General features: G+C 37.6%; 1 protein-coding gene across 7 annotated transcripts in view; it reads left to right on the forward strand.

Annotated features, from left to right (window-relative positions):
* The window catches only part of FRS2 (fibroblast growth factor receptor substrate 2), a 119,410-nt gene that overhangs the window by 4,910 nt on the left and 87,133 nt on the right, over positions 1-27,367 (forward strand). For 2 of the 7 annotated variants that reach the window (XM_011929301.1, XM_011929299.1), the window contains exon 2: positions 17,677-17,790. The exons of 4 other annotated variants lie outside the window; for them this stretch is intronic. The gene's annotated coding sequence lies outside the window, so the exon portion shown is untranslated. Of the gene's footprint in view, positions 1-10,427; positions 10,524-17,676; positions 17,791-27,367 lie in introns of all 7 variants that reach the window. One more of the 7 variants, XM_011929300.1, reaches the window with a different exon arrangement.

Here is a 27,367-nt window from a genome sequence, read left to right on the forward strand (position 1 = left end):
AAAAAAAAAAAAAAAAAAGAACTGTAAATTTATAGAATTTCATGTGGTTTTCTGTTTAGGTATTTAAATAGGGAGAACTTGAGTATTAATGTGTGAAAGATTGTAATAGTTTGCGGAATGAGGCTTAGAGTTGTAACTTTTTGAGGGCAAGTTTATTATTTTTAGACTGAGTTACCATGGAAGTGTTTATTTCCTTCTTGAGAATTAATATATTCCTTTTGTTTTTCAGGAATATGTTTTCCACTATATCACAGGCACTTGGGAATGTCGAAAGAGTCCTGTCTCAGTGTTGTTGGAGGCAGGGGGTTTTGTGTGTGCTTTGTCTGGGCTGTTTGGCTTAGTTTCAGTAAGCCTGGTATTAATGAGGCAAAGGTCAGGAGTTCCATTTAGCTTCGGTCTAAATGATGGCCAGGGAGTACACCCCTCACTCCCTCCAGCTGTCTTGGAAATTCCTTGGTTGTCATTGGTCACAAAGGTGACTAGATGAGGGTGGATCATTATACCATTGGAAGAATATTAGAGGAAACTTAGAATAATGGCTGGGACCTCTGACTCTAAAATTAGATAGACCCGTGTCAAAATCCTTGGTGTTCGACCTTGGAAGAATGCCTAAACTTCTCCAAGCTTATATTTCCTCATTATTGAATAGGTTAATATTTGGTTTGGGCATTACGTATCATCACTTTCCTTTTCTAAGTGGGAGCTAGCCACTTAAGCTTGTGGCTCCCAAAATGCTGGACTGTGGAGTAGTGTCAGTTCATGACAGAGTTTTCCGTTGAGTGAAAGGAGAATGTGGTTAGCTTTCTTTAAAGCTAAATCTATTGATTTTTTTTTCTAAAATTGTCTCTTACCATTTTTGATAGGCACTTAGTTCTTTTATGAAATAGTAGTGATGGGTAATTGGTAGTTTTTGTTTTTTAAACGTCGTTGGCAGAATAAAAGTTGGCAATCCTATGCTGGTCACCCTCTCCTTCCTTGTGCCCCTTTTTAAAGATTATGGTTCTGTGAAATCCTAAAATCTTGGCTTAAACAGAATCTGAGGGATTGGAGGAGACTTTTCATCCACGTATTTATGCATATTAAAGAAGGTTTGGGGTACATTCTGCCCTTGTGTTAGCCTACAGAGGCTGTATTGTGATTCTCGCCACCATTGAATTTAATTTTGTCAAGATTCACAGTCAATACTTACAACACATTTGAAGGAGCAGTTCAGACTGTTTTCAGTTGAGTTCACACAAGTGGCTCCAAATTACTTGTTTAAGACTGTGTTTCTCAACCACAGCCTCAGGAGAAAACTGGTGAACTGTGGGCGCTGCCTGGGGGCGCTGCTTTAAGTTATTACTCTGTTGATTAGCCAACAAGATAAATTACTCGCCTTTGACATAGTGAAGCTGCAGAAATTGGCTTTCCATTTCACTTCTTCTGCAGGAAAGATAGAGCAAGAAAAGCTTTTTTATTAATATAGCAAGCAAACCTTGTACAAATATCAGTATTCAAAATGCTTTCTAGAGAAAGAATAGTGCAGCACTGTGCATAATGGGTTATGTAAGTGGAGCCACAGAAGTCTTCCTGGGGACACAAACCAATTATTAGCATAAGTGCTTATTGAAATTGCATCAGTTGTCTAGATGAGAAGCTTATTGACTCCCTGGTTCACTTGGGTGGGCAGGCGGGTGGGGCATGGGGGTGGGGAACTTAAGGTGCAAACCTAGCCTGTTAAATTAAGGCTTAACATTTGTTTCTTTTGAGTGTTTTTGGTTGGGAAATTTTAAAAGTTGGGAATGCTATAGAAATATTTAAATTCTATTAGAATGCCTAAAGCAAAATGTTCAGGTTAAGTTGAAATAGCTTGGACCCTCTGTTAATTTTAAAGAAAACTGAGTTTGCTGCTTTAGATATTAAAATGATATGGGTTTATAGAGTTATGTTCTGTATCATTGTTTCTGGTAAATAAAAAATGTTTAATTCATTTATTTTAACAGTGTTTAAATTTTTCTCTTAAAGTACTTCCAATGGCAGAAATGTGGATGAATAGTACCCTCAGAAGTCTAGGAATGCAGCCCAAAGTGTGCCTGCTGTAAACTGAAGTTTTTGAGGCCTGTAGGTTTTATATTTTAAAATTTATATAAATATTGCATTTTGCTATCTTACATGCGTGTAGACAGTATTTTAAAATACTCTCAACTAAAACTGATGCTCCTAAGAGAGAGTGCAGTATTCATCCTGTGGCTTTTTATATCCCTATGACATGACTTGTATCACTGGTTAGTGGTACTGTGATTAACTATTTAATAGTAGCTATTTATTCATTTATTTTTAAACCCTGTGTCTGATGGTTTTTGTTGGAACATAGGAGATGGTAAACAATTTCTGATACTTTCTATGTATTTTTTATAAATAGCAAGCTGTTTTAAATGCAACTAAGCAGCTGTAGTTTCATAGAAATAAAATGACTTTTAAGGGGGATTTAATCCATTAAAAATTTTTTTTCTGTGTAAGATTTTAAAATTATCAATGTATTTCTATCATAATAAAATATGGTAGTACTGTCTAATAGAGCTTTCTGAAATGATGGAAATGTTCTATGTCTGTGCTGTTCAATATGGTGGCCCATATATAGCTTCTGAGCACTTAAAATATATCTAGTGTTACAGGAGAACTGAATTTTTAATTGAATTTAATTTTAATTAATTTAAATGTGAATAGCCACATGTGGCTAGTGGCTACTGTATTAGTGCAGCTCTGTAAGGTTAGGAAGATGAGAGAAGAGAGATCAGACATCTTCATGCCACCTCTCACCTCACATGTAGGCAGATTAGGCATTCAGTAAGTATTTGTTGAATGAAATAATTCATCTTTTTATTGTTTGAATTTTGAAGACCAGTGTTTGTGAAGTATTCTAGATTTTGGGGGAGGAGCCATAGATTTTTGAATTTTTTTCTTCTGTGTTGATTTTCAGAATTTACTTTTATTCTTACAAAGACATACATCATTGTGTGTGTATGTGTGTGTGTGTGTGTGTAAAGAATTATATAATGAACTACCATGTATGACCAACCACTTTAAAAAACAGAATACTGCCAGCACCTTTGATGGCCCTTCATGTTTCTCACTACTTGTGATCTCTGACGTACTCTTTAAGTAACCACTATCTGAATTTTATATTAATCGTTACCTTGCTTTTCTTTTTAGTTTTATATGAATGTCTTTTTTTTTTTTTTAACATTTCCCTCTGTCTTGAAGTCTAGAAGTTATACTCTGTGTAGCTTTATTTTAGTTCTCCCTGACCTCCAACAAATGAGATACTTTTGTTTTAAACACTGTTAACTTTGATTTGCCTATACACTGTATTTACAGATATCTGCTTATTCTCATTTGCATCTGAGACCTCTGATCTAGGACCATTTTTCTTTGTGTGAAGTACATCTTTTAGAATTTTCCCTAAGGAGGGTGTGTTGGAAAACTTTTTATTTGTTGAAAAATGGCTTTTTCTTAGTCTCATTCCTGAAACTGGTTTTCCTGAATAAATATTCTAGATTAGCAGTTGTTTTTTTCTTTGCTCATTATAGATTTTATTTCATTCTCTTCTGGCTTTTACTGCTGTTGAAAAATGCGCAGTGTAATTGACAGTCCTTTATAGTTAATCTGTTGCTTCTTTATTCTTTGTTTTGAGACGGAGTCTTGCTGTTGCCAGGCTGGAGTGCAGTGGCACGATCTCAGCTCGCTGCAACCTCTGCCTTCCGGTTTCAAGCGATTCTCCTGTCTCAAGGCCTCCTGAGTAGCTGGGATTACGGGCATGTGCCATTACACCCAGCTAATTTTTCCATTTTTAGTAGAGACGGGGTTTCACCATGTTGGCCAGGATGGTTTCTATCTCCTGACCTCGTCATCCGCCTCCCTCAGCCTCCCAGAGTGCTGGGATTACAGGTGTGAGCCACCGTGCCCGGCCTAATCTGTTGTTTCTTTATAGCTAGTTTTAGAACCACTTCTTTGTCCTTGGTGATCTGCATTTTCATTTTTTTTTTTGGAAGTTGATTTCTTTTTATTTATCATGCTTCGTATTAACTAGATTTTGGAATCTGAAGATTAGTGTCTTTCAACAATTTTGGAGAAATTTTGGCCTTTTTCTCAAATTTTGTGTTCCACATTTTCTGTCTGGAATCTGTATTTGAAGTATGTTAGATCTTCTTACTCTACCTCTGTGTCTCTTAACATGTCTTTATATTGTGCGTTTCTTTATCTTTGTGTATTGTATTGTGTTCTGGATACTTTCCTTGAAGTTAGCTACTTCTCTCTTCAACTGTGTTCAACCAGTTTATTGAATTTAAAAATTTTTTGTTTTAACTATTATACCCATTTTTTTCATTATAGTAAAATACACATAACATAGAATTTACCATTTAACCATTTTTAAGTGTACAGTTCGGTGCATTAAGTACTTTCACATCATTTTGCATCTGTCACCACTACTGATCTCCAGAACTTTTTCATCATCATGAACCAAAATTTGTACCTGTTAGACAGTAATTCCTTATTTCCTCTTTTCTCTAGCTCCTGGCGACCACTATTTGAGTCTCTGCCTCTACAGATTTGACTGTTCTAAGTACTTCATAGAAGTGGAATCATAAAATATTTGTCTTTTTGTGTCTGGTTTATTTTACTTAGCATGTTTTCTAGGTTAGTCTATGTTATAGCATGTTCATTGAGTTTTACAAATTTATTTATGTTAGAGATGGGGGCTTGCTATATTGCCCGGGCTGGAGTGCAGTGACTCTTCATAGGAGCGATCATAGTACACTACAACCTCAAATTTCTGAACTCAAGTCATCTTCCTGTCTCAGCTTCCCCAGAATCTGGGAGCACAGGCATGTGCCACTGCACCTGGCTGTTGAGTTTTTTAAAATTTCATTTTTTATATATTTTTGTTTCTAGATATTTTATTCAGTTCCTTAAGACTATCCAATCCTTTTTTTGGGTATTCTTTTTCCTTTTCTTGGTTATATTCTCAAGATTTCTTTTATTTCCTAAAAATCTATTAAATATACTTATTTTATGTTTTGTGCCTGATAATCCAGTATCTGAAGTCTTTGCAGATGTGATTCTGCTGTTTGTTTCTGCCAGCTGTTGCTTATGGTGCCGTGCCTTCTTGTCTTGTACTTTTTGACTGTGAAGTTCTTGAAACTTTATATTAGTTTTGCAGAGTGATTTTTAGTAGTACTTAAAAATTTTATTGTTTAGAGCTTATAAGTAAATGCCTGGAGAATAGTGTGCTATTTTCTTAAACTTTTTATTTTGAAATGATTTCAAACTTACAGGAAAGTTGCAATAATAGTACAATAGACCTCTGTTATACGCTTTATCCATATTCACTAATTTTTAACATTTTGCCATATTTTTCTTTTTGCATACACACATTTATTTTTTTGTGAACCGTTGAAGAGTAGGTTGTATGCCTTTTACCTCAGGATGTATTTCCTAAGAATAAGGGTATTCTCTTAAGATAATCACAGTACCATCATGAAAGTCCAAAGTCTAGACTTTTTTTTTTTTTTTTTTTTTGAGATAAGGTCTCTCCCTGTTGTCCAGGCTGTAGTGCAATGGCATATTAACAACTCACTGCAACCTCGAACTCCTAGGCTCAAGAGATACTCATGCCTCAGCCTCCTGAGTAGCTGGAACTACAGGCACGCCCAACCATGCCCAGCTAATTTTTTTAAAGATTTTGTAGAGATGGTGTCTCACTATGTTGACCAGGCTGGTCTCAAACTCTCGGGCTCAAGCTACCCTGTCTCGGCCTCCCAAAGTGCTGGAATTACAGGCATAAGCCACCAAACCTGGCCCAAGAAATTTAACATTGTTACAGTACTTTACACTTGACATTCCCATTTTGGTAATTAGATCACGTATTGTATTTTAGTCTCCTTTAATTTGGGGAGAGTTCCTTAGCAGTTCTTTGTCTTTCATGCAATTGAAGAGTATAGGTCATTTATTTTATGGAAGATTTTTCAACTTGGGCTTATCTGATTTGATCTGATTAGCTTTTTGATCGTAGTCAGGTTATCTTTAGTCAGAATGTTACAAAAGTGATGTTTTCCTCTCAGATTATCACATCTGGAGATACATAATGCCCACTTGCCCCTCATTAGTGATTTTAATTTTGGTCAAGATGTTGTCTGGTTCATCTATCTATTCTATAGTTACTATTTTTCCCTTATAACTGATAAGCAGTCTGCCTAGAGGTATCTTAGTGTTTTATGGTTTTTTTTTTCCTTAATGAAAACTAAGTGTAGTAATAACATACCTTATATTTGTATAGTGCTTTCTATATATACATGTATAATGTATAAGTATATATAATTGTATATATATAATTGGTGAGAGTTTAAGGCTTGTGTAGAGGAGGTTTTTGATACTTTGCATAACTCTAGCTAAGATTTGTCGGATCAAAATTCGGTAGAGTTGCACATAGCAAAGAAAATTCTGAACCATTAGGTGATAAAAATTAGTGAGGCAGATTTTTTGATACCAGATCATTTTTTTTTATTAAACAATCCTTTAAGATTTGAGTGATTAGAGGAGGTGACTTAAGGTTTTCCCAAGGTAAACTTTTACGTTGATATTATGGGAGTGTTGGTTAATATAATCCTTTGATCTGGTAAATTGGTAGAAGCTGGGCCCGTTTTCCCCTGTAACCCTCTACCTCTCATTCCCAGTTATAGCTGGAGAGACTTGGGCATTGAACCTTGGTTAAAACATGAATTTATCCATTGACTGACTGAGTCAGTAGATAGTTATTGGGAGCCTACTATATATTAGGCATTGTGTTAAAATGTTTAATTAAGACAGATGTGATTGCTGTCATGGAACACAAGTCCAGAGGTAATAAGCTTTTATATCCTTTGTGTGTAGCAGTCATTTATATATTTAAAGTGAATATATATAAGAAAATATCGTTTATATCTGTTGAAACAGTTTTCTGGCAAGGAAGAAAGTTCCAAGGGCTCTTACTTAATAAATTACATTGTAAGTATAGGCTTTGAGGTTCAAAACTGTTCAGTTAAGCATGTTCTGAAAATTGACTGATATTTTCATTTAAATTGAAGCCTTTTGTTAAAACCTGACTTAAGTAAATTACATTCAATCTAAAGACGGCCATTTGCATTCTGTGGGGTTTTGTGAATAGTTAGTAGGTTAGTGCCTTGAAAGCTACATGTTACAGGGCTCATTTTACATTCCTATGTCTCCCACTCTCAGAAAAGTTTAATATTATACATGCTAGTGCATGTATTATTTTAACACTTTATTTTGAAGTAGACTCACAGGAAGTTTGGAAAGTAATAGTCTTGCATACCTTCACTTGGTTTTCCCAATGAAAACATCTTATATAGATGTCATTTATGAACACGAAAAAATTGACATCAATACATTACTGTTAATGAGGTAACATATGGTATACAGATTTCACCACTTTTCAAACCTGAACTTCTTTGTGTGTGCATGTGTATATATAGTTTTGTGTAATTTTATCCTGTGTGTAATTTTATAGAAACAATACCACAATCAAGATACAAAATTGTTGCATCACCATGAAAGAACTCCTTAGCGCTACCTCTTTGTAGTTACAATGCCTTGTGCCCCCCAACCACTAGTTTTGTCATTTTGAGAATGTTGCATGAAGTCATGTAGTATGTAATCTTTGGAGATTCATGTTTTAAAAATGTAATTTGTTTTAATTCAAAAAGTGAAATCTCAGAAAGTTTACAAAAATAGAAAAAAATTCTTTATCACTAATACAATTTTGGAGTTTTTATCGCCTTTTTCATATATATTTTGTATCACAGTATCACAATATATGCTCAATTTTTTTTTTTTTTTTTTTGAGACGGAGTCTCGCTCTGTCGCCCGGGCTGGAGTGCAGTGGCCGGATCTCACGGGTTTACGCCATTCTCCTGCCTCAGCCTCCCGAGTAGCTGGGACTACAGGCGCCCGCCACTACGCCCGGCTAGTTTTTTGTATTTTTTTAGTAGAGACGGGGTTTCACTGTGTTAGCCAGGATGGTCTCGATCTCCTGACCTTGTGATCCGCCCGTCTCGGCCTCCCACAGTGCTGGGATTACAGGCTTGAGCCACCGCGCCCGGCCTATGCTCAATTTTGTTTGCTGCTTTTTACAAACTTTATATTAAGTATTTTCTGTGTCACCATCCATCATATTTGGTTTTTGCTATCATAAGAAATGTTGCAAAATATATAAAAAGAAGAAATTAAGCTTAAAAAGAGAAATATTGCAGAAAACACCTTTGAGTATATGGATTTCTTCATATTTCTAGTTATTTCCTTAAGGTACATTGCCAGGTGTGATTTTTGAGTCAAAGGATATGAGAGTTTTTTAGTCTTGAAATGTGGTTAAATTGTTTCTCAAAAGGATAGTATTACTAGTACTGTTTCACTGTATTCTTTTAGATTGGGTATTTGTGCTGCTTTCCCCTTCCCCCAACTTAGTAGGTGAGAAAGGTACTTCACTGTTGTGGTTTTAGAGTGTACTTCTTTATGTAACAGGTTTTTCATGAAGAGTAAAATTGATTATAATGTCATAATGACATGAACTTTAAAAAATGTGATATTGCTTTTAATTAATTGGAAAAACTTTTTTTTTTTTTTTTTTTTTGGAGACAGAGTCTCGTTCTGTCACCCAGCCTAGAGTGCAGTAGCGTGATCTCAGCTCAGTGCCAGCTCCGCCTCCCTGGTTCATGCCATTCTCCTGCCTCAGCCTCCTGAGTAGCTGGGACTACAGGCGCCTGCCACCACGCCCGGCTAAGTTTTTGTATTTTTAGTAGAGATGGGGTTTCACCATGTTAACCAGGATGATCTTGATCTCCTGACCTCATGATCCTCCCACCTTGGCCTCCCAGAGTGCTGGGATTACAGGTGTGAGCCACTGCACCCGGCCCGGAAAAGCTTTTTAATATTTGTGCCAGTATTGCACAGTTTTGAGCTAGAGGTTGAATCACCACATCCTTCTCTTTAGCTTACAGGTTTACCTACAAAATGATTGCCAGTTTCTACATTGCTTCTCTTTGCTCTTTATCATTATCTCCTAGTTACTCTCCTCAATTTGGATTCTCGACCTTTCTTCCTGTCTGCTCCCTGTTCAAAGGGCTGCTGCTTCCTCCACTGGTACCACGCCAGCGCCTCATTCATTTTTCCTATGTTGTCAGTTTCAAGTGCCTAGTCATGCTGTTACTGTATCCTTATCTTCATAGTTAAGTATACCCCTGGGAGACTACAGTCTCTTGGAGCTCTCAAGAGTATTGGCCTTGACTTTTTTTGATGGCTGTTTAGGAACTTACATGGCTAATAATGTCTAAAGTCTGTATGTGTAACATATATGAATACAAAAATAACAAAACAACAAGAAAATTGTGCATCTTTTACTTTTCTGTATGTCTTGGGAGACAGCAGTACTGTATTGTTAGAGCAGCAGATCATTATGGTAACAACAGAAGACATTAAAACCTGCCAGGCATGGTGACTTGCACCTGTGGTCCCAGCTACTTGAGAGGCTGAGGTGGAAGGATCACTTGAATCCAGGAGTTCAACACTAGCCTGGGCAACATAGTAAGACCTCATCTTAAACACACACACATACACACACACACACACACACACACACACCTCTTAAAGTAAAACAGAAGGTTTTTTATTTATTTATTTAGAGATGGAGTCTTGCTCTTGTCATCCAGGCTGGAGTGCAGTGGTGCGATCTCGGCTAACTGCAACCTCCACCTCCCAAGTTCAGGCGATTCTCCTGGCTCAGCCTCCTGAGTAGCTGGTATTACAGGTGCCCGCCTTCATGCCTGGCTAATTTTTGTATTTTTAGTAGAGATGAGGTTTCACCGTGTTGGCCAGGGTGGTCTGAAGCTCCTGACCTTAGGTAATCCACCCCCCTCGGCCTCCCAAAGTGCTGGGATTACAGGCATGAGCCACCATGCCTGACCTAAACAGGTTTTAATTGAATACTTACTAAGATTCAGACACTGTTCTTAAGTGCATGTTTTCCAGTCTTCACAATAATTCTATAAATTTTGAGGTAGCCACATATAAAGATCCCCATGTGATATATTGAGTAGATACTTGAAAATGTTGGTTACAAGGAATCATAAAAAATGACATTTTTTATTTTAACTAGAATATACGTTCCTTCACTTTTTCCCTATAGTGTCAAGGTTTTTGTTTGTGGATGGGTCCTTTGATTAGAGTTCTGGATTGCCTTTTTTGGCATAATCCACGGCCATGCAGCATTATCCATTAAGTATCCTAATAGATTCTCTTTTTTATGGAGAAGAGAGAACATAAGGCACTTTCAGGCGTACCTCTTTTTTTGTGTGTTTTGCAGATAATTCCTTTTTTTTTTTTAAATTTTTTAACAGATTGAAGGTTTGTGGCAACCCTGTATTCAGAATTCTGTATCAGTGCCATTTTTCCAGCCAGCATGTGCTTACTTCGTGTCTCTGGGTCACATTTTGGTAATTCTCACAGTACTTGAAACTTTTTATCATTATTCTATCTGTTTTGGTGATCTTTGATGTCACTATTGTAATTGTTTTGGAGCACCTCAAACCGCGCCCATATAGGATGGTGAACTCGATCAATAAATGTGTGTGTTCTCACTGCTCCACCGAATGGTTGTTTCCGCATCTCTTTCCCTCTCCTCAGGGTTCCCTCTTTCCTGTCCTGAGACCCCAAATATTGAAATTAGGCCAGTTAGTCCTATGATGGCCTCTGAGTGTTCAAGTGAAAGGAGGAGTCACACATCTCTCACTTGAAATCAAAAGCTAGAAATGATTAAGGTTAGGGAGGAAGGCATGTTGAAAGAGAAGCATCTTGTGCCAGTTAGGTTGTAAATGCAAAGAAACAAGTTCTTGAAGGAAATGAAAAGTGCTACTCCAGTGAACATCCAGATGATAAGAAAGTGAAAGTCTTATTGCTGGTATGGAGAAAGTTTTAGTGGCCTGAATAGAAGATCAGACCTGCCATAACATTCCCTTAAGCCAAAGCCTAATCCAGAGCAAGGCCCTAATTCTGTTCAATTGTATGAGGGCTGAGAGAGGTGAGGAAGCTGCAGAAAAAAGGTTTGAAGCTAGAAGAGGTTGGTTCATGAGGTTTAAGGGAAGAAGCCATCTATATAACATAAAAATGCAAGGTGGAGCAGCAAATGCTGATGTAGAAGCTGCAGCAAGTTACCTAGAATAACTTATTTATTTATCATTTTTCTTAGAATTATGTTTTATTGTTATATAGATGAGGGCTTGCTATGTTGCCCAGACTGGTCTTGAACTCCTGGGCTCGCCTCCTTATGCACCAGAACCACAGGCCTGAGCCAACATGCCTCCCTAGAAGAACCAATTTAGGTAATTGATGAAGGTGGCTACCCTGAACAACAAATTTTTAATGTAGGTGAAACAGCTTTCTATTGCAAGATGCCGTCTAGGACTTTCATAGCTGGAGAGAAATCTGTGCTTGGTTTGAAAGCTTCAAAGGACAGGCTGACACTCTACTTAGGGGATAATGCAGGTGGTGACTTGAAGTTAACATTCACCATTCCAGAAGTCCTAGGGCCCCTTAAGAATGATGGTAAATCTACTCTGTGCTTTATAAATAGAACAACAAAGTCTGGATAATAGCCCATTTCTGTACAACATGGTTTATTGAATATTTTAAGCCCACTGTTGAGACCTGCTGTCCAGAAGAAAAGATTTCTTTGAAAATATTACTACTCACTGACAATGTACGTGGTCACTCAAGAGCCGTGATGGGGATGTACAAGATTAATGTTTTCATGCCTACTAACACATCTGTTCTTGTAGTCCATAGATTGAGGAGTAATTTTGACTTTCAAGTCTTACTGTTTAAGAAATACTATTTTGTAACACTATAGGTGCCATAGGTAGTGATTCTTCTGATGGATCTCCGCAAAGTAAATTGAAAACCTTCTGGAAAGGATTCACCATTCCAGATGTCATTAAGAACATCTTAATGTCGACCTTGTGTCTGCCCTTGTGATTTATGGGCGGAGATAAAAATATCAACAGTAGCAGGAGTTTGGAAGAAGTTGATTCCAGCTCTCATAGATCTCTTTGAGAGATTGAAGACTTCGGTGGAGTAGTAACAGCATGTATGGTGAACATTGTAAAAGGATTAGAATTAGAACTAGAGCCTGAGGATGTGACTGAATTGCTGCAATCTCATGGTCAAACTTTAATGGACAAGGAATTGGTTCTTAGGAATGAGCAAATAATAGTCTCTGAGATGGAATCTACTCCTGATGAAGATTTTGGGAACATTGTTAAAGTGGTAACAAAAGATTTAGAATATTACATAAATTGAGTTGATAAAGCAATGGCAGGGTTTGAGAGGATTGACGACTCCAATTTTGAAATAAGTTCTGTTGTGGGTAAAATGCAGTAAATTAGCACCACATGCTACAGAGAAACCTTTTGTGAAAGGAAAAGTCATTTGATGCGGCAAGTGATTGTTGCCTTAAGAAATTGCCGCTGCCACCCCAGCCTTTAGCAACCACCACTCTGATCAGTCAGCAGCTGTAACCTTGAGACAAAACCCTGCACTAGCAAAAAGATGACCACTTGCTGAAGGCTCAGATGATCATTAGCATTTTTTAGTAATACAGTATTTTAAAATTAAGGTATGTGTGTTTTTTTAGCCATAATGTTACTGCACACTTAATAGACTATGGTACAGTGTAAACATAACTTTTGTATGCCCTGGGAAACCAAAAAATTTGTGACTTGCTTTACTGCAAAATTTGCTTTATTGCTGTGGTCTGGAACAGAACCCGCAATATCTTTGAGGTATACTTGTATTTAAAATCCTTCTACGTTTTCATGCTTTTCCTCCTACTTAAAGCTGTTTTGACATACACCTAATTCCATAATAACTTTAAAAAATACTAGCTGTTGAATCTTTTTGAACTTTTCAACATAATTTTCACAGAAACAACCTCTTTTTCCTCATAATTCAGTTCATATGATCTTACATTACATAATTACAATAACAAGTACAGTTGGTATAAACTGGTTTGGGAATGGACAGCTGGCTCTTATTAAACATTAAGTGCAGAAGGGTAGGGACATGTTAAGAAAGTGGTCTGCTTAGAAGACTACTAGGTGTAGGTGATGAGCCTGCGTTGGGCATTAGGGAGTGATTTATGGAGGGATTGGAGAGCTTTATTTTTGTAAGTTTGATACAGTAGAAGTCTGTTAAAGAGTTTCTACTGAATTATTATTCCTCTTTCCATTTTATAGATGAAAAAACTGAGACTTCAGAGAGTTAAGTAACCTTCCCAAGGTCAGGCAGGTGATAATAATGGCTGTATAGGTTCAAATATAGCATGTACTCTTACCTTCTGTGCAGGTGTTTGATGCCTTTTAGGGAATCTGATTTACTCAGTCAATAGGTAATCTTGAGTGGTCTTCAGGTAGTGTTTGGGATAGAGTTCTGTAAGTTGTCCCACATCTTAGATACTGGCTTCATTTTGCTCCTTGGTTCTTTTTTTGCACCAACTCTGTGTAAGAAAAATGAAGGTACATTCCAAGATAAAAATTAAGCTTATAAGGCTTGGTTAGATGGCTTCTGCCTATAATCCCAGCACTTTTGGAGGCTGAGGTGGGAGGATTGCTTGAGCTCAGGAGTTCGAGACCAGCCTGGGCAACATGGTGAAATTCCATCTCTACAAAAATACAAAAAATTACCTGGGTGTGGTGGTGTACACCTGTAGTCTCAGCTACTCAGGAGGCTAAGGTGCTTGAACCCTGGAGGTCAAGGCTGCAGTGAACCATGATCACGCCACTGGATTCCAGCCTGAGTAACCCTGTCTCAGAAAAAAAATTAAGCTTATAATTATTTGTTTTGTATTAACTATGTCTTTGTGAGAGTTATGGCTGAGACCTTTAGTTATAAACTACTGAGGTCATTCTGAAATGAAAGAATGTAAAGGGCAGAAATGGAGTGTGGAAAGCACAGACATAAACTTTACTCTTCGTCCTGTTAGATTTCCTTAAGTTTGGGATCTGATCAGTCATCTTGATGTCATTACTTATTTCATGAGGTATCAATTGAGCCATTAGGGTTTAAAGAAAAGGAATATATATACATACACATATACAAACATGCACACACACACACACACATATATTTGTAGTTCTTTGGTATCTTTCTGTTCTTCTCATCTAGCACACACAAATGTTTTTCCTGATTAAACTTAACTGTTTTGTCTGTACTTAGAGCCCGGTGTGTGTTTTTAGTTGGCGTTTTGCTTTCCTAGAACATTTGAAAAAAAAATGAAATTACTCTATTTTTCATTAATTTTCAGATGCTGGCATCCAAAAAGTTTTCTACAAAATAAAATACATTTATTATTATTATTATTTTTGAGATGGAGTCTCACTCTGTCACCAGGCTGGAGTGCAGTGGCACAATCTCGACTCACTGCAACCTCCGCCTCCTGAGTTCAAGCGATTCTCCTGCCTCAGCCTCCCGAGAAGCTGGGACTACAGGGGCGTGCCACCATGCCCAGCTAATTTTTGTAGTTTTGGTAGAGACAGAGTTTCACCATGTTGGCCAGAAGGGTCTCGATCTCTTGACTTTGTGATCCACCCACCTTGGCCTCCCAAAGTGCTGGGATTACAGGCATGAGCCACTGCGCCTGGCTAAAATACCTTTATTATTTATTGGATTTTCTGTTTTTGTTTTTTTTTTTTTTTGAGACGGAGTCTCACTCTGTCACCCAGGCTGGAGTGCTGTGGTCGGATCTCAGCTCACTGCAAGCTCCGCCCCCTGGGTTCACGCCATTCTCCTGCCTCAGCCTCCCGAGTAGCTGGGACTACAGGCGCCCCCACGTCGCCGGGCTAGTTTTTTGTAGTTTTTAGTAGAGACGGGGTTTCACCGTGTTAGCCAGGATGGTCTCGATCTCCTGACCTCGTGATCTGCCCGTCTCGGCCTCCCAAAGTGCTGGGATTACAGGCTTGAGCCACCGCGCCCGGCCGGATTTTCTGTTTTTATTAATGATGGCTGTAACCCCAACCAGAGCTGCTAATCATGTGATAACTGACATTAGTACATTGAGGTTTTTTTTTTCCCTATGGCATATCAAACTTTTATATTGTCGAGTAAACCATATTGAGTTTTATTTCCTGTCCAAAAAAAGAAATTTGGTTATTTTGGTTGTATATGAAACTATATTTCAGATAGTATATAAGGCTGTCAGGCTATTTTTAAATCTCCAAAATAGCTTGAGAAACTACTAGTTCTAAGTTAGGTGGTCCTGGACTCACTGTCTTTAAATGAGTTTAAATTTTGTTGTTGTTGTTGTTTATAGTTGTGAATCCTTGACTTTGATATGATTATAATTATTAGCAGTACTCATTAATCAAATGTATGAAATACCTGAGTCGCCCTTGAGCTCTAGTAGTTTACCAATAAATATAAAATTACAGTTAAAAATGAAAATTAGCCGGGTGTGCTGGCTCACGCCTGTAATCCAGCACTTTGGGAGGCCGAGGCGGGCGGATCATGAGGTCAGGAGTTTGAGACCATCCTGGCCAACATGGTGAAACCCTGTCTCTATTAAAAATACAAAGATTGGTTGAGTGTGTTGACATGTGCCTGTAGTCCCAGCTACTCAGCAGACTGAGGCAGAAGAATCGCTTGAACCTGGGAGGTGGAAATTGCGGTGAGCCGAGACCGCACCGTTGCACTCCAGCCTGGGTGACAGAGCAAGACTCCATCTCAAAAAAAAAAAGAAAAGAAAAAGTTGGTGACATTCTTGTCCTTTTTCTTTGTAATTGTCAAGATATGTAAATACCACATATTCTGAGGTGTTTTTTACATCCTATTCTCTTAACTATACCTTTTGGGAAGTTTTTGGTTTTTTTTTTTTTTTTTTTTTGGCGTTTTTGGGGGTCATAAGCCTGAATGTTTGAATCTGGCAAATGAACATACTGATTGTTTGATATGCCAGCTAACATCTTTTTTTTGCTGAGGTATATTCTACACCTCAAGAGACTAATTGATTTTGACAACAAACCTTTGGGCTATATAGTTTGATTTAAAAAAAATTAGGTCATCAAGTCTAAAACATACTGATGTAGCAGTATGTTCAGATGGCCAAGTCATAACGTTGTTAATAAGAGACACACTAAAAGGATTTTAACAAAAAATATACTACTCTTTATAATGTTACCGTTGTGTATTTTCCCCATTTCAAGAATTTGCTTTGTAGTTTTGTGATCAAACAGATTGTTTGAATCTGAGAAAGAAGAGGGGACCTGAGTAGTATTGGCTGCTATAGATTAATAGTTCTTTATCTAATAGCAAAAACAAAAATCATGTTAAATAACAACATTTTAAAATTAGCTTGAAAAAGAGATGAAGTATTTCTTTAAATTTCTTGAGTTTTAATGACTAATTGAGGGATTATAGCATTCAGCTTATTTGGAATTTAAGAGCTAAAAAGAAAAATTCCATTAGAAAAGTACCTTAAAAATGTGTGGATTTTTTTTTTTTATTTGAAACTTTTGCCCAAGTTTTTGTCTTCCTTCTTCTCTTGTTTTTAACTGCCTTTTGAATTCAAATGATTTTAGCACTTCTTAGGTTTTTTACAAAATATTTCTGGTGTTTGTAGCCATTTGAGATCTAGACCATAACCAGAAATTTCAGCCAGATAGTTTTTTCTTTTGGTGAAGCACAGTTTGTAGAGTACTAACAAAATTGTATTGTATTCAGTGTCATTTTTGTAAACAGATTGCTTAGGGTAAGATACATTCTTCGTTTATTTCTTGACTTCTTATGCTTTGTTTTGGTTGATGCAAAGTTGCCATAGTTATACTTTTCACTAAAGAAGAAATAAGTCCTTTACCTGTGGTTATTGGTAACATCTAGTAGTCTAGATTTTCAGTCCAAATTAAAAGTGCCTAGAGATAGAAGAGCAGAACTATTTATGGATTAGAAGATCTGAGAGAATGTCCTAAATTCTTTTGCTGTTTTAAAAATTACTCATTTTAACAAAAGTTTAGTATGTGTACATGATCTAAAATTTAAAGATACAAAAGGGCTTATTGTGAAAAGAAAGTCTTTTTTCCTACCTTTCTGTCTACTAGGTCCCATACCCCGAGGCAGTTGCTGTTTATAGCACTTTGTCTTCCTACATTTATAACCACATTCTTTTTCTTTTTTTTTTTTGTTTTGAGACAAGATCTCTCTTGCTCTGTCACCCTGGCTGGAGTGCAGTGGTGTAATCTTGGCTCATTGCAGCCTTGACCTCCTGGACTCAAGCGATCCTCCCACCTCAGCCCTCGAAGTAGCTGGGACCACAGGCACAAGCCACCTGCTTGGCTGATTTTTTGTATTTTTTATAAAGACAAGGTTTTGCCATGTTGCCCAGGCTGCTCTCAAATACCTGAGCTCCAGCAATCTGCCCACCTTGGCCTTTCAAAGTGCTAAGATTAATAGTCGTGAGCCACCGCACCTGGCCCATACATCGCTTTTTAATGGCTGTATAGTATCCATCGAACAGAATGTACTATAAATTCCCTTTATGGTGGACATTAAATTTGTTTCATATTTTTGATGTGTTTCTTCTGCTTTTTTTTTTTTTGGAGACAGGTACCCAGGCTAAAGTGCAGTGTCACAATCATAGCTCACCACGGTCTTGAACTCTTGGGCTCAAGTGATCATTCTGACTGAGCCTTCCAAGTAGGTAGGACTACAGGTGTACAGGTACATACCTCCATTTCCAGCTAAGTTTTTAAAATTTTGTTGTAGAGACGGGCACTCACTGTGTTGTCCACGCTGGTCTCAAGCACCTGACCTCAAGGACTCTTATCTTCACGTTCCCAACTGCTGGGTTTACAGGTGTGAGCCACAGTGCTGGGCCTATGTTTGGCTTTTAAAATAATGATTTAATGAATATTGTATACATATTTTGCCCGTGCAAATATGTATCAGTACTTTAAAATTAGAAGTAGAATTTCTGTGCCAGTGGATATACATTAGCATTTTTGATAAATATTTCCGAATTGTTCTTCGTGTATTCATTTCTAAAGATAGAATGTTAGTTTTATAAGGTACTCTGCAAAAAATATTACTAGTTTGGTTATATGCTGTTTATAATTAGATTTATTTTCTCTATTTTTATTATGTGGTTGCAAGCACTGATCACTCTTGTACAAACAACTAGCTTTCACTTGTTTACTTCATCAAAAATGTATTATTTTCATTATTAGCAGTCACTGTAATTTTACTTTATGTAGATAACCTGTATCTTGTGAATGAACTGTGTTTAAAAAAGAATTTGGCCAGAGACTAGGGGTAGAGGAAATGGAGAGTTTAAAACAAGACAGAGAAACAAAAAAAAGTAATTTGAAATTATGAATCTGTATTTCCATTGAGTCATATAAAATGGAGTAACAGGGAAATGGGAAAACAGTTACTAGTTCCACTCAGGGGATCTTGATACCTGTGATTCAGGTGAGTTGAGATGAATCAGGTCTTGAAGGAGATGATGGAAAAGGAAGAAAAGTAGAAATGGCTGTAATTGTCAGGAAGATTTATGGAATCTGAGAAAAGGGAAATGGAATGGAAAAGAAGATTTCTAGGGATAAGACAAAGAACCATCTGTATGCTAAGCATAGTTTATTCCTTTTTTAAAAAATCTCGTATTTTTTAGGGGGCAAGTGACTGGTTACTGTTGAAGTCACTTTAAGGATTGTTTTGGGAGACAGGATAACTTGGCTCCATATGGATTTTTTTTAGGGATATTCTATTCTTCCCTAAAGTGAAAACATACACGAAAACTCTAACTTGAAGATAATGTTCTGTCTGTTACAGCCCACTTAGTTTAGAGGTATCTAGTGCTGGTCTCACTTGGTAGCAATAATTCTCTATTTGGTTCCATGGTGGAGCAAAACACACTTGACTGTACAGCCATTGTCCTTCAGATGTGTCTAAATTTCTCAGCCTATTTACGAGCATCAGCAAACACTTTGTGCATACTTCTGCCATGGGTTGAATGTGTCTATTTTCCTTTAATTTAGTTTAAAACTAGTAATGGAATTCCTGAGGTTTTGAGAGGAGTAGTGTTGGCAAATTAAGTTTTGAAACTAAAGGCATATTAAGATACCAGGCAAAACAGAGAGACTATTGCTTTAGAAAGAGATCTTAAAACTCTGCTGACATTTGCAAAGCCAGTGTCTTATATTTATAAAAGCTTTAGATAGGAACTGCTATTTTCCTAAAATTGTTGGTTTAAAAATAATTGTTACATTTGTGCATTTTAAAAGTTGCTTCTAACACACTTTGGGTATGCTTGAGCTCAGCCTTTTCAGCAAAGTATTCAGACATTTGGGCATCAGCCCTTTTGGTCTTATTTTGTCTTAGACGATTTATGGATTGTGGATGTCAGGGATTTGATAAGCTCCCATTAAAATTTAATGTGGTTTTAAAAATTGCTTAAAATGCCCTTTGAACCTGTTAAAATGTGCTGCCATCATCTGAATTAAGAGATTTAGCGGCCGGGCACGATGGCTCATGCCTATAATCCCAGCACTTTGGGAGGCCAACACGGGTGGATCACCTGAGGTCGGGAGTTCGAGACCAGCCTGACCAACATAGAGAGACCATGTCTCTACTAAAAATACAAAAATTAGCTGGACATAGTGGCGCATGCCTGTAATCCCAGCCACTCGGGAGGCTGAGGCAGGAGAATCACTCGAACCCAGCAGGCGGGTGTTGCGATAAGTTGAGATCGCACCATTGCATTCCAGCCTGGGCAACAAGAGCGAAACTCCGCCTCAAAAAAACAAAACAAAAAAGAAATTTAGGTAAATATTGCTAAAATGACAAATGATAGTACTTGTCATTTTGATGTTAGTTTGTTAAGTGTACTTTCATTCCCTTTAGAAAATACTAGCTGCATATACATAGGATTATGTTGATTTAAAATATGCCTTTTCCCTGATTAAATATCTTTAATACTATTTCATCTGCATTCCATTAGTATTCAGTTGTGGCCTCAGCTATTTACGTGAATTTTGCTCATCAATTCATGAGTTTTTTGAGTGCCTTCTGTGTGTTAAATCTATCTGTATGTTTTGTTTTCTTGTTAGGCTTCTTTTCAGAATTTTTCCAGGGCAAGAATTATGTTTTCTTATGTTTGGCAATGTTGCACAATGCAATATATACCTTATTGTAATGGGTAGGTGCTTAGAATTTATTTGTCCATTTGTGGTAGAGGCTGAGGCTACAAAGTCCAATAAGGTAAGGACTCTACAAGTTCCTTAAATTTTGATAGGAGGTAAAGAAAATAATTATAGTACCATAATAACTTCAAAATACATCTTTGAGAGGGCCAGAGCTCTGTCTGTGATGGAGATTTTACTCTGAAGAATGGTAACTAACATTTGTAGAGTGTCTACCCTGTGCCTACGGCTTCTGAGTTTTTCCTCCTAGCAGTCTTTCAGTATAAGCATGATATCCATTTTATACATGAAGAAACTGTCTCAGAGAGGTTATATAATTTGCTGAAGTTCATTTAGCTAATGAGTTGTGGAGCTGGAATTCTAACTCACTTCTTTCTTTTAAACTGGGGCTTCTAAATGTTAGCATTATTGACATTTTGAGTCAGATACTTCTTTGTTGTGGGAGACTGTCCTGTGCATTGCAGAATGTTTAATAACATTCCTGGCTCTACCTAAGGCCAGAGTGAGTCAAGGAGTCATGTAGGACTTAAAATTTAAGGAGGCATTCACTCTCAGGATCTTGTAAGTGCTGACCGTGTGTTTTATCTCACAGCACCTGAGTAAGTTCTCCTACACTAGCCTGTTGCTTCTAGGTTTTTGTTTTGTTTTGTTTTTGAGATGGAGTTTTGCTCTTGTTGCCCAGGCTGGAGTGCAATGGTGCGCTGTTGGCTTGCTGCAACCTCCACCTCCCAGGTTCAAGTGATTCCCCTGTCTCAACCTCCTGAGTAGCTGGGATTATAGACGCCCACCACCACGCCTGGCTAGTTTTTAAATTTTTAGTAGAGACGGAGTTTCACCATGTTGGCCAGGCTGATCTCGAACTCCTGACCTCAGATCCACCCGCCTTGGCCTCCCAAAGTGCTTGGATTACAGGCATGAGCCACCTCGCCTGGCTACTTCTAGGTTTTAATTCAGTATTCCCTAGTATTGATATGAGGACTAAATCTCCTACACACTGAAATGTTTCTTGGGAGCTGAAGAACAGTGATGAACAGGAGATTTTCGGCATTTATTGTTTTCCTCATCCCAGAACACATACTTTTGGCCAAAAGTGGCTAATCAGAAATAGCATTTATAAATGCTAAATAAATGCTTGCTAAGTATTACAGTGCTTAGAAACTGTAAGTGATGTGTTATGAAACAAACCTATTGATTCAAATTATTGGAAACTTAAGAGAACAAAACTAAACTTGGAATATACTCAGCTTACTCATGCCTGGTGGGCCTAGCATTTAGCTGCTAGTTTTGGCTTATTTACCATTAGAAATTCCATTGATTATTTTCTCATGTCTGTGCTTCAATATATGTTGTAGGGATACATCCACTAATACCTTTTGATTAACTATGCTGTAGCTTGCATGATAAACACAGTCTAGATTGTTTGGGTAGTTCTCTAGAATGGAGTATTTAAAAGGAGACTATAATAAAAATCTAAATTTTAGGAGTATTACAGAATAATGCTTAACAGTTTGGGAGGCTGAGGCAGGAGAATAATTCGAGGCCAGGAGTTTAAGACTGGCTTGGACAACATAGCGAGACACTGTCTCTACAAAATAGCAACAACCACCAAAACAAAAATTAGCTGACTGCGGTGGTGCACACCTGTAGTTGTAGCTACTTGGGAGGCTCATGAGGGAGGATTGCTTGAGCCTAGGAGATAGAGGCTTTGTGAACTCTGATAGTGCCATTGCACTCCAGCCTGAATGACAGCAAGACTCTCAAAAAAAGAAAAAGAAAAAACATAGTGCTTAATTGAAACAACGATTTTTGTAGGCAAATGGTAAAGACAACTAATATCTTCTCTAACCAAAAGTTACCTTAGGCAAAAAGCTACAAAGTATAGAGTGTTTCCTACAATAGAATCAATTAATTCATAGTATGCCAGATTTGGAGGCCAAGTAGTTTAACTTACATTTAGCTTTCTGATTAAACATTAATATTTGACTTATGATAATACTATTTTTTTCTTTTAAGTTTTAGTGTTTTTTTTTGATAAATGGTCAAAACTCTATGTAAAAGATATTGTCATGGATTTACACTTAAAGCTTGTAGTCTGGCCAGGCATGGGGGCTCACGCCTGTAATCCCAGCACTGTGGGAGACTGAGGTGGGCGGATCACGAGGTCAGGAGATCGAGACCATCCTGGCTAACATGGTGAAACTCCGTCTCTACTAAAAATACAAAAAATTAGCCGGTGGGCACCTGTAATCCCAGTTTCTCAGGAGGCTGAGGCAAGAGAATCGCTTGAACTGGTGAGGCGGAGGTTGCAGTGAGCTGAGATTGCGCCACTGCACTCCAGTCTGGCAACAGAGCGAGACTCCATCTCAAAAAAAACAAAACAAAAAACCAAAAAGCTTGTAGTCTGGTGAACAAATCCATTGCAGTAGAAAGGAGCCTGTGAATGATAAAATATGTGTATCTACATATTTTTGAAGTTTCCAGCTAAAGTCAAAACAGCAACCTAGTTTGGGTTTGGTAGAGCTCTTACAGGCTTCAGATCAGATGTATAAACCAAACGTTTTCACTTACAATAATAGCGTATAACAATTCTAACTTGCGGTTATATGAGTAGTTTTATCATTATTAGGAAACACTCTATACTTTGTAGCTTTTTGCCTAAGGTAACTTTTGGTTAGAGAAAATATTAGTTGTCTTTACCATTTGCCTACAAAAATCATTGTTTAGGGCATAACAAATAGGAATCATACATTTATATCTAAGCATATAATTGGATCTAAGTGGCTGAAATTAACAACAATAGGTAACAGGACAATTCTGTGTGCTAGATGCTACTCTAAGTTACACACTCTCTCTTAATCTTTACATCTCCTGCAAGATTTAGGTATTATTCTAAATGTATGAATGAGGAAATGAGGAAGCAAAGATATAAAATGGATGATATTAAATAAAATTAAAGATAGAATGTTCTAGAGTCAATTAATTCAACCTAGATTCATTTCTTCATACAACAGATCTTTATTGACTGTTGGGCCCTGTTGTCTGTACTGGGGACTGGGGCCATAGCAGTGAACAAAGCAAAGTTCCTGCAGTCATGTAGCTTACAGACTGGTGTTTAGAAAGAGACAATAAACAGATAGTAGTAATAAGCACTATGAAGAAAGAGCTGGTGAAAGGGTTGGAATGTGGGGTGAGCTTAGTGCTCTTAGCGTCTTAGTTCATTCGGGCTAATACAACAAAATACCTTAGACTGGATAGCTTATACATAACAGAGATTTATTTCTCATAGTTCTGGAGGCTGGAAAGTTCAAGGTCAAGTGACCGGTAGATTCAGTGCCTGGTAAAGGTGTACTCTTGGCTTCATAAATGACGCCTCTTGCTGTATCCTCACATGATAGAGGGGGCAAGACAGCTCCCTTCAACCTCTTTTATAAGGGCACCAATCCCATTCATGAGAGCAGAGCCGTCTTGACTTCCTCACTTCCCCAAAGGCCCTAGTGCTTAATACCGTTGTGTTGGGTATTAGGTTTTAACATTAAATTTTAGGGGGATGCCAACATTCAGACCATAGCAGATGATAAGGAGAGGGGTTTCTCCTGAGGTTGCCTGAAGAGCATGGGAGAGTGAGCCCTGTAGATATTTGGGAGAGAACATTTCACGAGAGGGAAAAGCAAGTGTAAAAGCTCTAGCTGAGCTAATTTGTTTCTTACTGTATTCTTACTGTATTCAAGGAACTGCAGAGAGAACAAGGGGCCCGGCCATTGTAAATACTTTTACTTGGGTGAGATAGAAAGTCCTTGGAGAGTTTTGAGCAGAGTAGTAGTCTGATCTGGTAAGTCTGCTGTGTTCCGCTAGTAGATGTATCAAATGGTAAGGTGATTATGAGAGTTTAACTGTTATTCCAGGAAAAAGATAATTCTACCAATGTCTATATCAGACCTTGTTTGTTTTTTCAGATTTTTTTGATGTGTACATTAACTTTTATAGTAGAAACTTGCTATCTTCTCTCATGTATTTTTATGTGAGATTTATCAACTAAAGTGCTATTTTTCTGAATGTAGAGTGGGCCAGTAGCATTATACTATGTGTTTTTAGGATTACAGAGAAGACTTAAGTTAGCCCTGACGGGAAGATTGCAGTCTAGTTGGAAAGGAAAGACTAAAATATGCAAAACAATAATTTTATGTTGTGGATCTATTCTATACAAGGAATTAATGTATCAAGGGATAAAAGTCTAAGGCACAATGACTGTCCTCAGACTGCTAATAGTCTGGTAGAGGCTGAGACAGAGAATTTCAAACTCTGCAAGTTTTGAGATGAGTTGAGTATTAATTCACCTGCCACAAGAGCCATAAGGTGTAGAGCAAGCTTGTGCAACCTGCAGTTCATGCAGCCCACGATGGCTTTGAATACCGCCCAACACAAATTTGTAAACTTTCTTAAACCATTATGAGGGTTTTGGGGGTTTTTTTTGTTGTTGTTTTTTCTTTTCTTTTTCTTTTTAGCTCATCAGCTCTTGTTAGTGTATTTTATGTGTGGTCAGGACAGTTCTTCTTCCAGTGTGGCCCAGGGAAGCCAAAAGACTGGACACCCCTGGAAAGAATATGAGAAGTAGGGGAAGTCTGGCCTGTGCACGTTTCAGAGAGCTGCTGGAGCTTGAAGAAGTGGAGGATTGGCAGAAGTTATTCAGGGCATGGGAAGCACTGTGAGCCAAGCACATAAAGTCAGGTGTATTTGTGATAGTGGGTAAACCAGCCTTGAGCTGAGATTGTGTGTAGGATTATAAAGGAATAATAACACTATTGTTTATTGAGCTTCTATTATGTACCAGTCCCTTTATTACACACTTGATGCTTATAACAACTTTATGAGGTATTATTAGCCCTCTTTTTACAAATGCTTAGCCAAGGTATCTGGAGGTTAAATTACTTTTGTAGGATGACACAGCTGGTAAATGATGGAAATATTACTTGAGCAGTTTGATTCTAGATACTATGAAAATGCTATTATAATGGTAGAATTGGGGCTAGGTAAGTGCCTAAAAGCTGGCAGAGTAGGCAACTCTTACGATTATAGGCAATAGGAAACTATTAAAGATTGTTGACTAGAAGTGTAACCTAGTGAAGACTTTTCAGGAGTATTATTCAGGCAATTATGTGTATAATGTATTGGACAGTGACCTTTGCAAAGGTCAATTTAGAGGACAGGCAGGAGGATTTAAAGAGAGTTGAACTAGGATGCTTGAAAAGGAATTGAGACATGAGTCCAGATGGGACCACTTTTTGGAATGTATTTTTTTCTTGATGATAAAAATATAGAAAACATACAAAGTTACAGGAAAATATGGAGCAGATGGAACTTACTTGTTTCTACCATGTACCATGTAGAAATGACCCCTGTTAATATTTTAGGGTATTCCTTTTCAAATCCGTCCCATCTCATGCCTTCCCCTCTGCCCTCCACCCTCCAGTTTTGGAGAAAGCGTCCACAAGGCTACATATCTCCTCTCATAGAGTGTGAAAGTTTTTAAGAAACAACATTCCAAAATAACGTGATTTTATTTGCATGCATGATTTTATTTGTGGAACGAATGAGCTGGTAAATTCTGGAATTCAGTGAATGGAGAGGGATGAATCACAGGTAGCTTCTAGATGTTTAGATTGTGTGAATGGTTATATAGGAGAATTTAGCTAGGTTTTGATGGTGAGGTTGGAGTAGGGTGGGGGTGAGGGGTGACCCCAAAGAAAATGGTGTTGAATTTGATGTGCTGGTACAGTATCCCAAGTTGGAATCTGGAGCTTAGTTTAGAATTGGGGTCATCAAATAAGCCGGAAAATGTGGAGAAAAAATTGAGTTTAAAATGGCCACAGTTCTGGTCAGAGTAGTGTTTCTGACACTTCAGGTTTTTATGAGGGCCATTCCAAGATTCAGTTATTTCCTTAATATCTTTAAATGACTCTTTTCCTTAAATACATTTATTTAAAGAGAAATTTTATATCAGTACTGTAAATGGAAAACTAGTATCACTGGCTTTGAATAGTTGGCAATGGCAACATTAAAATAACAACAAAATAATGCTATTAACTTTTAGATAGATGCTGTTACCTGTTAAATTCTCTGAGCCTAAATCTGCCCAGAAAAAAAAAAAAAAAAACAACAACAGTAAATGACATGAAGAAACTAAGATCCTGTAATTAGAAGGCTTGAGGGATTGAAAAGCTATTAGCTTTCTCATGGCATGATTGGTTATTATATACATTCTACCTAAAGTGGGTATACATACCATGCATCCTAAAGTGGGAAACACCGAGGTATGGCAGAGGAAGAGGAATTGGCAGTGGGAATAGAGAGGAATTGATAAAATACTTTCTCAGTGTGTTAGGAAGTTTTATCTAGAATTTTTTTTTTTTTTTTTTAGAGGCGGAGTCTTGCTCTGTTGCCCAGGCTGGAGTGCAGTGTCTGAATCTCAGCTCACTGCAAGCTCCGCCTCCTGGGTATACGCCATTCTCCTGCCTCAGCCTCCCGAGTAGCTGGGACTGCAGGCGCCCGCCACCTCGCCCAGCTAGTTTTTTGTATTTTTTTTTTTTTTTAAGTAGAGACGGGGTTTCACCGTGTTAGCCAGGATGGTCTCGATCTCCTGACCTTGTGATCCGCCCGTCTCAGCCTCCCAAAGTGCTGGGATTACAGGCTTGAGCCACCGCGCCCGGCCTTTATCTAGAATTTAAATTAGTAAATGAAAATATGATCAGGGCGCCTAACAATGATAAGGAAAATACATTCTTAGCTTTCAAATGTAGTATCTATTAGAACATTCTTTTGATTATGAGTCTGGTCTTATGATTGAGTCTTAGCAGGCTTATTTAATTCGACGATAATAATTCAGTAGATAAAATTTGTAGATACAGGCTTAAACGTGAATTAGACTGTCATCTTTTTATATATGAACTGTCTATGAAGAATTCCACCCCTTTTTAGATCCTACTTTGAGGAAATGTGATTATATATAATAGGTATAGGGAAAATTTTGAGGAATAGTTTTGTGAGTCATATACAAAGGTATGAACCAACACTGGTCACAGATGTGAAGTTCTTTTTACTTT

This window comes from Colobus angolensis, unplaced genomic scaffold, assembly GCF_000951035.1.
Source record: "Colobus angolensis palliatus isolate OR3802 unplaced genomic scaffold, Cang.pa_1.0 Scaffold80, whole genome shotgun sequence".
NCBI lineage: Eukaryota > Metazoa > Chordata > Mammalia > Primates > Cercopithecidae > Colobus > Colobus angolensis.